This window comes from Leuciscus leuciscus (genome assembly GCF_965113295.1).
Source record: "Leuciscus leuciscus genome assembly, chromosome: 4".
In the NCBI taxonomy this organism is placed as follows: domain Eukaryota; kingdom Metazoa; phylum Chordata; class Actinopteri; order Cypriniformes; family Leuciscidae; genus Leuciscus; species Leuciscus leuciscus.
This window is the reverse complement of record NC_138728.1, coordinates 43,105,830-43,122,328: the sequence shown is the minus strand read 5'-3', so window position 1 is coordinate 43,122,328 and position 16,499 is coordinate 43,105,830. Positions and strand designations below refer to the sequence as shown.

At 39.6% G+C, this 16,499-nt stretch overlaps 1 protein-coding gene and 1 long non-coding RNA gene across 2 annotated transcripts in view; both read left to right on the top strand.

The window, feature by feature from the left end:
• The window catches only part of LOC309496110 (membrane-spanning 4-domains subfamily A member 4A-like), an 89,239-nt gene that overhangs the window by 6,306 nt on the left and 66,434 nt on the right, over nt 1-16,499 (top strand). The gene's annotated exons all lie outside the window — the stretch shown is intronic.
• LOC309498036 lies at nt 384-1,806 on the top strand. Its single transcript, XR_014205821.1, has 3 exons — nt 384-600; nt 823-903; nt 1,135-1,806. It is a non-coding gene; the product is annotated as an uncharacterized lncRNA (long non-coding RNA).

The following is a 16,499-nucleotide window of genomic DNA, read 5'->3' as shown; positions in this document are numbered from 1 at the left end:
CATCCACATGAGACATTGGTGCTTAGACCCTGATAAATTATGCTTGTGGGTATATTTTATTTGTTTGTTTATTTTTATCACACTCCATATACCTAGTTAAAGTTTTAACCTATAACAAGTTAAAGTTATAGTTCATTTATTAATCTATTTTATGTTTTTTTTTCTACCTATAGGTGAAAGGTTCACTTGGAATGAACGTTTTAAGTGCTATAACTGCAGGCATTTCCTTTATCATGATTTCATTGGATTTTGGTCTAGGGCCATTGAACATGTACAATTACTGCAATGATTATAATTGTAATTATACTAAGGACAAGTATGAGGTATGTTACCAACTTTTATATTCACATTTATCCAATATAATATATTGTATTACTATATGAACCTCAAGGATGATAGATTCTGCACAGCTTGTGTACTGTTGTGAGTGCTAATCATCAATTATTTTGTCATTATTATTTGTGCTAATGTTGAATTCTCTCTCAGACTCTCTTCTGGGGAATCAGGAGTGTATCATTGATATTCGCCTTCCTTCAGTTTATCATCTCCATCTGTCTGTCAGCATTTGCCTGTAAAGCCACCTCCTGCTGTTCTCCACAGGTGAGTGATGCGCCAAGTCTTTCAGTTGCAAAATGACTTTAAGATATCCAAATGAATGCATAAGTTTCCACACCAGGACATTTCAGAAGGATTTCAGTCTTTTGCTTTTTTTCTACTCCATTTGAAGTATATTGATGTCTATAATCCTGAAATACTGAAACTGTCTGCCAGTGTCTTTGCATGTAAGAAGACATAAAACAATTTGTGTGCATTTTTCCAAAGGTGCCGTTTGTTCCACAAGTTTTAACTCAACAACCCTGTTGTTTTGGGCACAATCACTTCCATGATCTTAACAACTCAGAGGTAAGAGAAGCTTGTAACCCCAGTTTAATTAGACTTTGACTAAAACGGTACTGAAAAAAAAAAAAACAGTTCCACAAAGCAAATGTATTATTTGAATTTAGTGTCACTATATATGATCTTGAAGTGTGTGGATGTAATGGGTGCATTAATTTGGGTGTTTAATAGCATCAGTAAGTCATCTGTAAGCAAGGAAGCTGATCATATAGCTCATATATACTTTTTTTCTTTTAGATATCTGTGGTCAGCAACCCTGCCATGCATCATCCTCCTGCAGAAAATCCTCCACAATACAGTGATTTTAAAATATAAATATTAAAACAGAGTCGACAGAGTTGAGGTGGGACACAAGGGTTTTTCCAGTGATTTCCCATCTCTAATGTCTTTCATTAAAAAGAGCACATTATAGAAAAGAAAAAATGATAATAATTACAGACTTTATAAGTCACAAATATGTAAACAATAGGGGTGTAATGGTACACAGAAGTCATGGTTCGGTTCGTACCTCAATTTTGGGGTTTGGTAGAATTTCGATACAATAGGAAAAATGGCCACACTTTAGTTTTAGGGTCCAATTCTCACTATTATCTAACTGTCAACTTTTGTTACTAATTATTGCTTAGTAAACAGCGTTGCATTACCCCTTCTTCTGAACTGGAGTGTGGATCATCTGTGGCTGACTGTATTTGTCATCTGACTGCATGCACCGAACTGTGACTGTTCAGGATGAATACATGTATCGTTACACCCTTAGTAAATAATAACTATTCAAGACTAGATACTATTTCATGAGTTCTTACGTTTTAAGTCAAGAACTTTACCTAATCATCAGTGAAACTGGATAGATTGTTTTGAACAACTAATTGCTTAATACAGTATAAACTGTAAGAATAAAGTATACAGAATGAAAAATGGCTTATTCGTGTCTTTTTGTGTGTGTTCCCTTTCAGCTTTATTTAACCAGGCAAAACGTAGCGCGTCTGTTGCACGTCACCACGTATCACACATGACCAGAGTCGCCCAATAGTGAGCCTACATGGTGACGTGCAACACAGACGCGCTACGCTTAAACACTACGTGAAAAGACTCGAGGTCCAGAGAGAAGGAAATGAATAGTTGAATAAAGTCGTTATTTTTGTTTGTTTGTCCGCACAAAAAGTATTCTCGTCGCTTTATAAACTTAAGATTTAGCCACTGGAGTCACTTGGACTATATTAACAATGTCTTTAATACATTTTCTGGGCCAGCAAGTTAAGGTGTCCATAAGCCTGCAGGAGGAGTGAGCCAGCTCTCAGATTTCATCAAAAATATCTTAATTTGTGTTCCGAAGATGAACGAAAGTCTTACGGGGTTGGAACAACATGAGGGTGAGTAATTACTGACAGAATTTTCATTTTTGGGTGAACTAACCCTTTAAGAAAGAATTCTTATTTACAACAACAGCCTGGCAGGAGAATATCAGTATCCTGGAGGAAACACATACATATTTATCATTAAAACTTGATTAAAACAAGGGTGATGGACTGTGTCATGTCACAAAATAGCCTTCCTTTTTTCTTTAAAAATTGTAAACAGATATAAATATAGAAATTAGGAATGTCCCATGCCGATCTTAAATTATCATGGCCGATCAAGGTATTTTTTAACTGTCCGTATCAGCTCTATCAAGCCTGATCCTTTATTTTACAGCAGCCATCGTGCAAGTGGCAGGAATACGCGGATAAAAATCTGCAGTGTGGAATTATTTTCAGTTGGAATATGAAAGCTGTGCAACAACCACTTGCAATATCAATGCGAGCAGTTTCAACAATGCTGCGTCCAATACTACCAGTTTGATACGGCACCTCAAAACAACAAAAACCCAGCGGAATACAGCACACTTGGGAAACAGACAAGCAATGGGTCCATGTCATTTTGCGGCACAATGCAAGAAATGTGAAAAAAAGCAATGGATGGTATGGTGGTTCATCCCGCACATTCTTCAGCTCATATATGAGGGTCTGCTTTATCAGCGTCGCATCACAGTGCCCCGGCGCACTGAAGCGTTTTTTTGTTTAAATAGTTCAAAGTTACTATCAGATTTAATGTTATTACCTTGACAAACTATACATCATTAAAAAGATAGACTCAAGTTTCAGTATTTGACCACTGTTGTAGTCTGAGAAACTTATAGTGACAGTTATGTCTTAATTTGTGTCAGGAGTTATGAAATGAAAAAATGAGTCCATACCTTTAATATGAATTATGAGCGTCAGCCGCTCCCATTCAGGAAAAAAGTCCTGTGCGGTCGTCATGACAGCGCTTGACAAAACAACGTCCCTCAGGGCATTTAGCTCAAAAATTTGCAGATTTGGAGAAATATTGATAGATTCTCATAGGTTTACATCAGATTTCTATAGACAGGAATAATATTTATTGAATTTATACCCAAATGCGTCGATGTAATCATTATGAGCGCTGGATACTCTGATGTACTGTGTTTTCAATACACACTGGCAGCCTGAGGGCGCCCTATGCACATTTAGTCCATATATGGAACACATGAAGAAGTGCCATAATCATATGACATTCCAGGAAGTCCCTGACACAAAAGCTGTGTCCCAATGTGAAGGCTGCATCCTCCGAAGGGTCGATTGGCCGTATTTGAAGGCTGATTGCGTCACAGCGGCACGATGAAGGACGTCCCAATTCAATTCATTTTTGGCTAGATTTTTGCGTTTGCCTAATGCAAAACTCTGGTGCTTCTTTGTTTTTGCAAGATTTTCCAGCACTGTTTTTCCTTCATATTTAAAGGGGGGGTGAAATGCTATTTCATGCATACTGAGTTTTTTACACCATTAACCCTCTGGGGTCTGAGGTGTTTTCTGGCCCTGGAGGTGTTCTGACATGCTCTAACATTTGTGCTTATTTCTGTTACTTGTGACATTTTCATGGCTAAAGTCTGATTACACTGTGTTCAGCACAAACTCTGCTAAAATAATATATCAGCAGCATGTATGTAAAAGTTTGAAGTTTTGAGATAATGACATTTATGCGTGGTTTGTGAAAATACAAAAAACAATTGTCACTGAAATAAGGTCATGAAACCCATACTGATTATTTCTTCACAAGACTTTTGAAAGCTCTATGCGGGAGGCGTGATCACGTCATTAATATGCATGGATTTCACACCTGAGAAAGACAAAGACCCTCCCCTAACGGCCCTATTAGGAGCTATCAGGCCCTGTCATTCTGAGCAACCTTGCACAAAGAATGAGGAGATTAAGTCAAGTCAAGTCAAGTATATTTGTATAGCGCTTTTCACAATACAGATTGTATCAAAGCAGCTTCACAGTATTAAATTAAAATAATACAACAAGGTTTGTTTCTAGTGGAATTTATTGATAAAATCAAATTAGATATCCCCAGAATATCCCCAACTGAGCAAGCCAAAGGCAACAGTGGCAAGGAACCGAAAAACTCCATCAAGTGACCTAATAGTGTCCTAAAACTCCAATCAGGTGACCCAATGGAGAAAAAAAAACCTTGGGAGAACCCAGGCTCAGTCGGGGGCCAGTTCTCCTCTGGCGTTTATTAACTAGAGGCCGGATTGTAATTTGAACTGTAAGATTAAAAATATTATATGAATGCCTGGCTGAAGAGATGCGACTTTAATCTAGTTTTAAACTGGGAGAGCGAGTCTGAGCAACGAACAGTATCAGGAAGGCTATTCCAGAGTTTTGGAGCTAAATGTGAAAATGCTCTCCCTCCTTTGGTTGATCTGGATATCCTAGGTATGACCAAAAGCCTTGAATTTAGTGATCTTAAAGAGCGCGATGGATTATAGGGCGATAGAAGATCCGTTAAATAGACTGGAGCTAAGCCGTTTAGGGCTTTATAAGTCAGTAGCAATACCTTGTAATTAATACGGAACTTTATAGGTAACCAATGCAGTGATGATAAAATCGGTGTTATATGATCATATTTTCTTGATCTAGTAAGAACTCTAGCGGCGGCATTCTGGACTAACTGTAGCTTGTTAATTGAGGATGCAGGACAACCGGCTAATAAAGCATTACAGTAATCTAGTCTCGAGGTCATGAATGCATGAACTAACTTTTCTGCATCAGAAACTGATAGCATATTACGTAGCTTAGCAATGTTTTAAAAAAGATTAAAAAAAGAATGGCTTTTGATTGTTTGGATTTATTTACAACACAACATAATCCAAAGATATACAACAAATGACAAAAAGCACACTATTAGAAACAATGATCCAAAGACAGAGACCTTTGTGCCATTCCTAAAAACATTGTACATACCTTTAATTTCCAAGGTGTTTGATTTTCACTTTACCATGTTCATGTACAAAGACTCATGTGAATGTTGACGTCAGCAGGACAAAAAAAAAAAAAAACCTGTGAACATGCTGATATCAAGAGAAACTATAGGGCTGATTTTGGGAATAGATTTTAGATTTTTCTGGTTAAATTTTTTTTTTTTAATTCACAGAATACACACACACAAATGTTTCCAACAATAATGAACACCAGGTTTGTTGTGCCTTGTAGGCATAGGCTACGTGCAGTGCTGAATAAAATAATAATAACAATAAATTAAGTCTTCCAAAAGATTTCAGTAACAACTACGCTAGAGAAAAATATATTGATTACAATATAAAAACATGAAGCCTAATTGTTTGGTGCGTTTTGCTTTTTAAACGTGTGTTTACGCCGTGTGCAATGCCATATGAACGAGGATGATGCTAAGATATATATACCTACCTGGAGTGGATGAGGCGCATGATATCTCGCTGCGTAACTCCAGAGCGCACCTTGTGCCACAGGTGTATGGTGCAATAGACGGGACTCACGTCCCGATTAGACCCCCTGCTGAAGGCTACTGGGATTTTGTTAATAGAAAGGGCTGGCCATCAATCGTACTACAGGCTGTGGTAGACGATCATTGCATCATAAGGGACATTTGTGTCGGCACTCCCGGTAGTGCGCATGACGCGGCAGTCTTCACCACTTCTGACCTGTACAGGTGAGTCTGTTTACCTTGGTAGATGGTACACTTAATCACTCTCAGATTGAATGAAAATGCAGTTCATATATTATGTTTCATTTCCACATTGATGTACAGTACAGGTCAAAAGTTTGGAAACATTACTATTTTTAATGTTTTTGAAAGAAGTTTCTTCTGCTCATCAAGCCTGCATTTATTTGATCAAAAATACAGAAAAAATTAATATTGTGATATATTATTACAATTTAAAATAATTGGTTTTCAATTTATTATACTTTAAATTATCATTTATTTCTGTGATGCAAAGCTGAATTTTCAGGATCATTACTCCAGTCTATCACATGATCCTTTAGAAATCATTCTAATATGATGATTCATTATCAAAGTTGGAAACAGTTCTGCTGCTTAATATTTTTTCATAACCTGTGATACTTTTTTAGGATACTTTGATGAATAAATAAAAAAAAAGAAGCAAATTTTTTACAAATAGAAATCTTTTGTAACAACAATATACACTACTGGTCAGTAATTTGGGGTCAGTAATTATATATATTTTTTTAAATAAATCAATACTTTTATTCAGCAAGGATGTGTTAAATTGATAAAAAGTGATAAAGAAGATTTATATTATTAGAAAATATTTTTTTATTTTGAATAAATGCAGTTCTTTTTAACCTTTTATTCATCAAATATATTAGGCAGCAGAACTGTTTCCAACACTCATAATAAATCAGAATATTAGAATGATTTCTTGATAGACTGGATGTCACATGTGACACTGAAGACTGGAGTAATGATGCTGAAAATTCAGCTTTGCATCACAGGAATAAATTATTGTTTAAATTATATTCAAATAGAAAACTATTATTTTAAGTTGTAATAATATTTCACAATATTACTGTTTTTTCTGTATTTTTGATCAAATAAACGCAGCCTTGATAAGCATTAGAGACTTCTTTCAAAAATGTAAAAAACAATCTTAATGTTTCCAAACTTTTGACCTGTACTGTATGAGTACCAGAAGTATCATCACAACAATTAGCTGCAGAGTTGTTTATTATTGTGCTTATTTATTATAGCCTACATGTTATCTCTACACCTTGTGTGGATATTCTATTCTAGATTCCCTGAGAGACATCCCCAAAACCCAATCGAAATGGAAGGTGTCCAGGTGCCTCTCCTGTAAGCTGGAGATCCAGCCTACCCTCTCCTCCCATGGCTGATGAAGGGATTTTCTGGCCCTAATCTCTCAGAGGAAGAAGAGGTGTTTAACCTTCACTTGAATGGGTGACCCAAGTTGTGAAAGTTGAACACACGTTTGGACGCCTCAAGGGGAGATGGCGTGTGCTGGCCAAACGGTCTGATATTGACCACAAGTTCATGCCAACTGTTGTGGTTGCTTGTTGTGTATTGCACAACTTGTACGAAAAGGAGAAGCAAAGTTTTTTACAACCGGGCCCTGAGCAGCACCACCAAAACCTACCACAACCACCTCATCACCCAAATGAAGGTCCACCAAACACAGAGGCAGCAGCTATCCGCCAAGCTCTACTTAGATATGTGGCAGTTAGAGTCCGCTAGTAGTACAACAGTAAGGTATACATTCTCAGTAAAGAAATGCTTGATATCAACTTTAGATTTGTATGATTATGTATTCCCTCCAAATTTGTATTTTGCCTATTTTCTTTCTTGGGGGCACTCTCATTTTTTAGCTCTTTTTAACTTGTATAGTGTAGTGATTGTGCTCTAGAATGCAGACAATTGTATTGTCATCTGTAAGTGGCCAGCCCAGTCTAAACCTCAAGCCTTTTTCAGTACAGTGGGGTAAAGCTACAGCACATTTTCAAAAACAGTATAGCGTAGGAGTTTGTGACAACAAATGATGCAAGGGAATCTCTTTGCTAACAAACTAGTCTTTCAGCTTTATTGCATTTTTCTTATCGGGAAGCTGGCACAGAATGGCCACAACTGGCTGCCAACAAAATCTTATCAGTGCATTTTCAGTACAGTATTTCCATTGAAAAAATAAGCAAATATATAATGCAAACTGTTCCACATTGTACAATTCAAAAGAAACATGCAATGCTCGATTAATTGTTCTGTATTGTAAAATACTAAACAAAGACAATAACTCTTCTCCTAAATTGTGTTTAAGGCTTCAAAAATATAGTGGATCTTTGTTTTCATGTAGTAGATACCAAAGTACCTACAACATTCCCCTACCTTCCTGTACAAACACACAAAAAATACAACTGAATAAAACGTTCAGTAACACCAAAAGTGCCATTTTAAGATACACCTGAACAAAACGATCAGTAACAAATTCTGGAACTTTATTCTCCTCACCCAATGATTTGGCTCTTAAAAAGGAGGAGTCAGTTCTGGAGAAAGCTTGATGTCAAAATCACTTTTTGTCAAAATCAGTGAATATCACCTCACGATCCACTACCTGTCCGTACTGTGTGTGCGCTGAAAAAAAGTTCAGTGTTAATACATAGCCTAGGCTCTGTAAATCGGCATGTTGCTAGCTACGATGGCCCCTTTGTTTACACACAGGTTTACAGAGCCTAGGCTGTGCATTAACACCAAGTTTGGAGAGATAGCGGATCGTGAGGAGATATTTACTGATGTTGACAACAAGCATTCTCCAGAATCGCTGACTCCACCTTTAACAACTTACTCTACTGTAAGTTAAGATAAGCAGTTAATGGCAAGTTAGGTTCCGAGTGAGGAGTTTAGTGTGCAGCATCAGATGTGGGTGGTTGGGGAGCGTGGTGGTAGGTAAATTGGTGTTGGTCTTGAAATGTATTGTAATTGCCCCTACTTTGTTGTTGGCTCATCCCAGCTAAGACTTGAGTGGCTTCTGCATGCCTCTCGGCTGCATTGGCACACCGCTCAAGACACTGAACTGCCTGTGAAATGACTGTGGTGATGGACTCCAATGATTTTTGATCTTGTGCTGCCTGCTCACGTTGTTGATCGAGAAAGGACATGTAGAAGGATCTCATCTCCCCTGCATCATTCTTTCATGACTGGCGTTGCCATAATCTTGGTGGGTTACTCGGTGTGGCCGATTCTTCAATGGGCAAGGATTTGTCTTGTGCTTCCATAGTTGCAGACACGTTGGCATCACTCAAGCTGCATGTTCCATCTCCTGACTCTTCTGTAAAAAGAATAATGTTCTTAGTCAGAGTGAAGTTATCACAAATGACCCTTTTACTTTGATGTAGGGGAAGGTTTCATGAAAATATGGTTGGTTGTATTAGTCATACAACACATTATATCTACACAAGTTGTTTATTTAAGTTTGCATAAAAGGTTTTGGTTGCACTTTGTTATTTACAGTGCTATATTTCCTCATGTAGTTTGTTTTATTGCCTTTTATTGAAAACCAGCTGAACAGTCGCTGTTGTTTCTAACTCAAGTCAGGCTTTGCCTTCCCCTGTTCAGGGATACATAATGTGCAGCTTATGCATTCATTTATATGGTAAAACAATTTGAGCAACCCTAACCATAACCATACACAATGCAAAGCCCCAGTATTGATTTCTTTTTAAACATATATACAGTATGTGGGGTTCATTCACTAACGCTTGAAACATTAATTTAATAAAAAAATTAAATCTTCATACCTGTAGACTCTGTAACGTCTCCCTCATCATTGCTCTGTTTCTCATCAGTAATTGAAGTCTCGGCTAAAATGAACAAGATACAAACGTGAAATGACGTACAGTCCGGATCAAAGCTTAACGCGTTCCTCAAAGTAAATGAGAACGATAACATGATATCTTACCTGAGCTGTTAATATTAGAAGCCAAGGAAGCTACGATGGGCCTTTTGGCTGATCCATCTCATCAAAAAGGTCGAACTTGCCTTTTATTTTCCCTCCGGCACCGCTGCGAGACAACTCTCTTTTTTGACCCATGTATCGCTCTTTGAGCGCTTTCTATTTACTCCGGAGGACGTCCCACGGCTTGTCGTAACCTTTGTTGGCCATTTCCTTCGCGAGTTCCTGATAAATTATGGCATTTCTTCGATTTTTGCTATCTAAAATAGCCGTTATATTTTTCTCATAAATTAAATTCAAAAAGCATCTCGTCTCCTCGTTTGTCCACTTACATCATTTTTCATTCGATATCACTTAATTCGGATAAAAACGTGTGGATGGAAACATAGCTACTGATAGCAGACTAATGCTGGGGACACACAACTAGCTGACACATTCTCTGACTGTTTTCATCGACTGCAGCAGATTTTAAACACCGACTTTGAACACAGACTGAACGGGCTGAACACGGGTTTGGGCATGATCAGTCATAAGTATCAAATTACATTCATTATGCAGTTATTAATGCAGTTATTAGAGAGAGATGTTGCAATCATGAGACAGAAAAGCATGTGCGTCTATGTTATTATTTATTTATTAATTCAATTCGTTTTAATTAATTTATTCATTCTTTTTTTTTTTTTCATTATTGACAGATGACAGTTACAGACTATAGCCAAATAAATGAAACACAAAGCCCTTTTAACAAGTAGGCCTATCAATAATTATTTATTTGTTCTATTATCTGCAATAAAACTCCGTGCTGCAGGACTATCCATTTATTTAGCCTATATTCAGTTAAATTTTCTATTGATTATAAATAGGACTATATACTTTATTTATTAAAATTAAACTGCATGTTTCTATTGATTGTGAAGCTAGACATTGAACATGGCAGATCAAGCGCATGGGGCTACATTTTTTTTCTTGTTATGAATTGTATCCTATTTTCCGTTATTACAGTTAACTACGCGAAGTGATATGGAACTGTAATGCGGTCAAGACCTGCCTGGAACTACTTTAGCCATGCGTTTCCCTGAAAATAATGCACATCTTAGAACGTTTGTCAACCAATCAGATTCAAGCATTCAATGGCCCTGTAATATAAATAAATTATATATATATATATATATATATATATATATATATATATATAAAATGAGCAGTACAGGTATTGTGGTATTTTTTGTAGCAACTATCCAAACAGGATTTTTTAAAATCTCAATTATATTAAATAAACACTTCTAACACATGAGTTTTTCCACTTCCTGTTTGGCCATAAGCAAAACCTCTTTCAAATATGGTTTCCACAAGAGGTCTTGCAGTAAACCTTTGGAGAGAGCAGATAGAAGTTATTTTCCTCTGACAATGATCAATTATATTGAGAAATATTCTTGTTTAATGAGCAATGAATGATCCTCTACCTGTAAACCATTTGATTTGTTGCGCTGTCATCAAAGGCATAATCGAAGCGGAATGTTTGTTTCTCCAAGTATGGAGTCAGGTCCACCTTTTGTTTTGGTTCATGAACCATGACAACATCTTTATTTTGGATAGTGATCACATCTAACTATACAACACAAAAGAGAAATACATTACAAAATACATAAGTCAATAATAAAAAAAAAAAGGTATATCTTATTTAAAGGTGCAAGTCTCTGAGTTTTTGCAGAACTATGCCCCCTTCTGGCGACACGCGAAACTGCAACCAGAGTTGTGCACGCGGTTACGTGGAGTTTGCGTTGGGGTTTGGGATGAACTAGAAGCCGGTCTCTTTGAATCCATCTTCTACTTTTGCAAAAGTCGCTTGAGTTGTCTTCGCTGATGCGGATAATGGCGGCGAATACACAAACCTGCCAGACATAGCCAGGTGAGCGTGAACGTGCATGACGTCACGCCCAGTCGATTCCGTCCCGAATCCCTCTTATTTATTTTACTGTACAGGATTATAGAGGCAATCGCAGTGATCATAGAAGGGCTCATTCAGCCCATCAGGCAATTGTTTAAAGGGATACTCCACTTTTTTCGGAAATATGCTCATTTTACATCTCCCCCAGAGTTAAACAGTTGAGTTTTACCGTTTTAGAATCCATTCAGCCGAACTCCGGGTCTGACGGTACCACTTTTAGCATAGCTTAGCACAGATCATTGATTCTGATGAGTCCAGTAGCATTTCTTTCAAAATGACCAAAGAGTTTCAATATTTTTCCTATTTAAAACTTGACTCTTCTGTAGTTAAACCGTGTACTAAGATCGACGGAAAATGAAAAGTTGCGATTTTCTAAGCCTATATGGCTAGGAACTACTCTCATTCCAGCGTAATAATCAAGGAACTGTGCGGCTGTACCATGGGTGCAGCAGACGTAATGATATGACGCAGCGCCTGAAAATAGTCCCCAGCTCGGTAACTTCTTCCAACGTGACCGGGACTAAGTTTGTCTAACCTATTAGACCTATTTTCCTATTTTCATAAGATTAGATTAGATTAGATTCAACTTTATTGTCATTACACAAGTACGGGTACAAGGCAACGAAATGCAGTTTAGGTCTAACCAGAAGTGCAATAGCAGCAAGTGCAGGATATACAGTGGTTCCATAAGTGCAGAACATGGATATGTACTGAATAAATATAGAGTTGAATACTATTATAAACAAAAATTTACAGATAGATTTGTCCTATGAATATAATATACAGATAACTATTACTGTGAACAGAATTTACAGCTAGATATGTACTGAATATAATATACAGATGGCTATTACTATAAACAGAATTTTTACAGATAGATATGTACTGAATATAATATACAGATGACTGTTACTATAAACAGAATTTTACAGATAGATATGTACTATGAATATATATACAGATGGCTGTTACTATAAACAGAATGTGAGCATAATATACAGATGGCTATTACTATAAACAGAATTTTACAAATAGATATATGTATAAGTTAGGCTAAAATGAGCAGTATAACAATGGATTTAAAGTAGTGCAAATAAAGTTTGGACAGAAGCTATCCGAGTGAAAGTGCAGTGGAAAGTAATTGCATATTACAGTTAAAGTACGGTATTGCAAATGTATATGTAAACAGTCGGTACTGTAAATAAACAGTCGGCAGTGCAAATTGAGCATATTCCAGTCAAGGTAGTAGTGCAAGATGCAGATGTAAACAGTTGTTACTATAATAACAGTCAGCAGTGCAAATGAACATTATAGTATTGCAAATAACAAAATGGAGGCAGGTGTGAGGAGGGAGAGGAGAGTCAATCAGTATATGAGGGGAGTGGGATCAATGAGGGTTAGAGTTTAATAAAGAGACAGCTCTGGGGAAAAAACTGTTCTTTAGTCTGCTGGTCCTGGTCCGGAGGCACCTGAAACGCCTGCCGGAGGGCAGGAGAGAAAACAGTCTGTGGGCTGGGTGAGAGGAGTCCTTAAGGATGCTGCGAGCTCGATGCAGACAGCGTTTCCTCTGGATGTGCTCGATGGCAGGTAGTGGAGTCCCAGTGATGCGCTGGGCGGTTTTCACCACCCGCTGCAGTGCCTTGCGCTCTGCAACAGAACAGCTCCCATACCACACTGTAGCACAGTTGGTCAGGATGCTTTCTATTGCACAGCGATAGAAGTTCACCAGGATAGTGGAGGAAAGCTGATTCTTCCTCAGTGTCCTCAGGAAGAAAAGGCGCTGGTGAGCCTTCTTGACCAGGCTGGAGGTGTTGGTTGTCCAGGTCATGTCCGCCGAGATGTGGGTCCCCAGGAACTTGAAACTGGAGACACGCTCAACAGCCATTCCATTGATGTGGATGGTGTCGTGTGTGCCTCTTGACACTTTCCTGAAGTCCACGATGAGCTCCTTCGTTTTGGTGGTGTTGAGGAGCTGGTTATTTTCAGTGCACCATGTGGCCAGGTGCTTGATCTCCTCCCTATAGGCAGTCTCATCGTTGTTGCTGATGAGACCAATCACCGTAGTGTCGTCCGCAAACTTGACGATGGAATTAGATCCGTACACAGGCTTGCAGTCGGAGGTGAAGAGGGAGTAGAGAAACGGGCTTAGCACACAGCCCTGTGGTACACCAGTGTTGAGTGTGATGGACGTGGAGCAGTTGGAGCCTGATCGAACATTCTGGGGTCTGTTGGTCAAAAAGTCCAAAATCCAGTTGCACATGGAGGTGTTGATGCCCAGGTCTCCAAGTTTGGCTATTAACTTAGTTGGGATGACAGTGTTGAATGCTGAGCTGAAGTCAACAAACAGCATGCGTGCATAAGTGTTCTTATTGTCCAGATGTGTGAGCACAGAGTGCAGTGCCATGGAAACTGCATCCTCTGTGCTCCTATTGCTACGGTAGGCAAACTGGTGTGAGTCCAATGTGGATGGAAGAGAGTCTTTTAGGTGTGCCAGGACCAGCCGCTCAAAGCACTTCATTACGATGGGTGTGAGTGCTACAGGGCGGTAGTCGTTAAGGCACTTCGGGCTGGAGTGTTTTGGCACTGGCACAATGGAAGTGCATTTAAAGCATGTTGGTACAGCTGCTTGGGCAAGAGACAGGTTGAAAATGTCTGTAAAAACCCCAGCGAGCTGCTCCGCACATGCCCTGAGTACGCGTCCAGGGATGTTGTCTGGTCCAGCAGCCTTGTGCGCGCTGATCCTGCTCAGTGCATTGCAGACATCTGTGGAGGAGAGTGTGATCGGCGGGTGGTCAGCTGAGGATTTGAGCTTGGTGGCAGTTTCTCTGTTGTCTCTTTCAAAGCGAGCATAAAAGTCATTTAGCTCGTTCAGGAAGTTGACATCAGTGGCTGCGGGGGTGGAGTGAGAGGGTTTGTAGTCACTGATGGCCTGAATGCCCTGCCACATGCGCCGAGGGTCAGCGTTGGAAAAGTGTCCCTCTATCTTAAGCTTGTAGCAGTGCTTGGCCTCTTTGATGCCCCTTTTCAGATTTGCTCTGGATGTGCTATAGGCTTGTGCATCTCCTGATCTGAAGGCAGTGTTGCGTGTCTTCAATAGGAGTCGCACTTCCCTGTTCATCCATGGCTTCTGATTTGGGTATGTGGTGATCTGCTTCTGGGTTGTAACACTGTCAATGGTGGTATTGATATAATCCAGTACAGAGGAGGTGTAGCAGTCAATGTCCGTGTGAGAGCCACTGGTGGCTTGAGAAGCAAACATACTCCAGTCTGTGTGTAGAAACCTTTCCTGGAGTGAGGAATCTGCCCCCGCAGGCCACACCTTGATGGTCTTCACTGATGGCTTCACGCGATTGATGAGAGGTGCATATTTGGGGGTGAGGAACAAAGAAAGGTGATCTGACTGTCCCAGGTGGGGGAGGGGTGTCGCGACGTAAGCTCCAGCCATGTTTGTGTAAACATGGTCTAAGGTTTTGTTTCCTCTGGTGTGACAGGAAACATGCTGGTGAAATTTCGGTAGCACTGACTTTAAGTTTGAATGATTAAAATCACCCGCAACAATAAACGCAGCTTCCGGGTGAACGGTCTGTTGTTTACTGATGGCTGCGTGAAGTTCTTTCATAGCAAACTTGGCATCAGCATCCGGGGGAATATAGGCTGCAGTTATAATAGTGGAAGTGAACTCCCGCGGTAGATAAAACGGTCTACATTTAACCATGAGAAACTCAAGGTTAGCTGAACAATGTCTCCCAACAATAGCAGAGTTTGTGCACCAAGCTTTGTTAATGTAAATGCACAATCCACCACCTCTGGTCTTACCGGAGCCATCTAATGTTCTATCCGCCCGGAATGTATGGCGTCCCGCTAGCTCAATAGCGTTGTCCGGTATTCCGCTGTTTAACCATGTTTCCGTGAAAATTAGAACATTACAGTTCAAAAGTCTCTTGCTGTATGTGATGTTGAGTCGAATCTCCTCCATTTTGTTCAACAGCGACCGTACATTGGCAAGGAAAATGCTGGGTAAAGAGAGCCGGTGTGGTGTTAGCTTTAGCTTAGCTCTTAGTCCTCCGCGCTTCCCCCGCCTTTGTTTACGATCTCGACGCCGCCTGCGAGCACTTCCGCCCGGCCGGGCAGAGTGCATAGCCTCGGGTGTTTTGGCGATCTCAGGAAGGAGTCGAAGGTTGTCCATAAAACTGTCGGAAATTCGCAAACCGATATCCAAAAGCTCACCTTGGGTGTACGATGTTAAGGCACAACTGTTCTGCACGAACAGACCCGAAATGAGCAAGAAAAATACTGCTAAATTGCAGAATCTGGAGAGACCATATAGGCCATATAGGCTTAGAAAATCGCAACTTTTCATTTTCCGTCGATCTTAGTACACGGTTTAACTACAGAAGAGTCAAGTTTTAAATAGGAAAAATATTGAAAAGAGCGCCAAAACCACATTTAATGTTTGAATTTCGTGATCAAATAGACAGAATTTGAAAGATTACACCTTGCTTATTATCGAATGTAACAAAACACTGAACTTATTGCAATTAAATGGTTCAGCAATGCTGTATTCGTTGTGTACACATAACAGCAGGGACAGCAGGGACAGCAGGGGGCGGGGCGGGCGTGTTCGGTACGCCATGAGAGTATCGCGATTCGTATCGTGGGTGGTGTATCGCGTTTTTTCGGTTCGGTTCGAATATCGTTACAACCAGCTAAACGGACCTGGGCCGGGCTCATTCTTTCCAACGGCCCAATACCGGAACAGGTTGGAATTACGGATCAGAGACAGATCTGGGCCAGCACTGGCCCAGTACAGGTTTTAATGCCATGACATGTGGTGCAGATCTGGCCCAGATCCGTGAC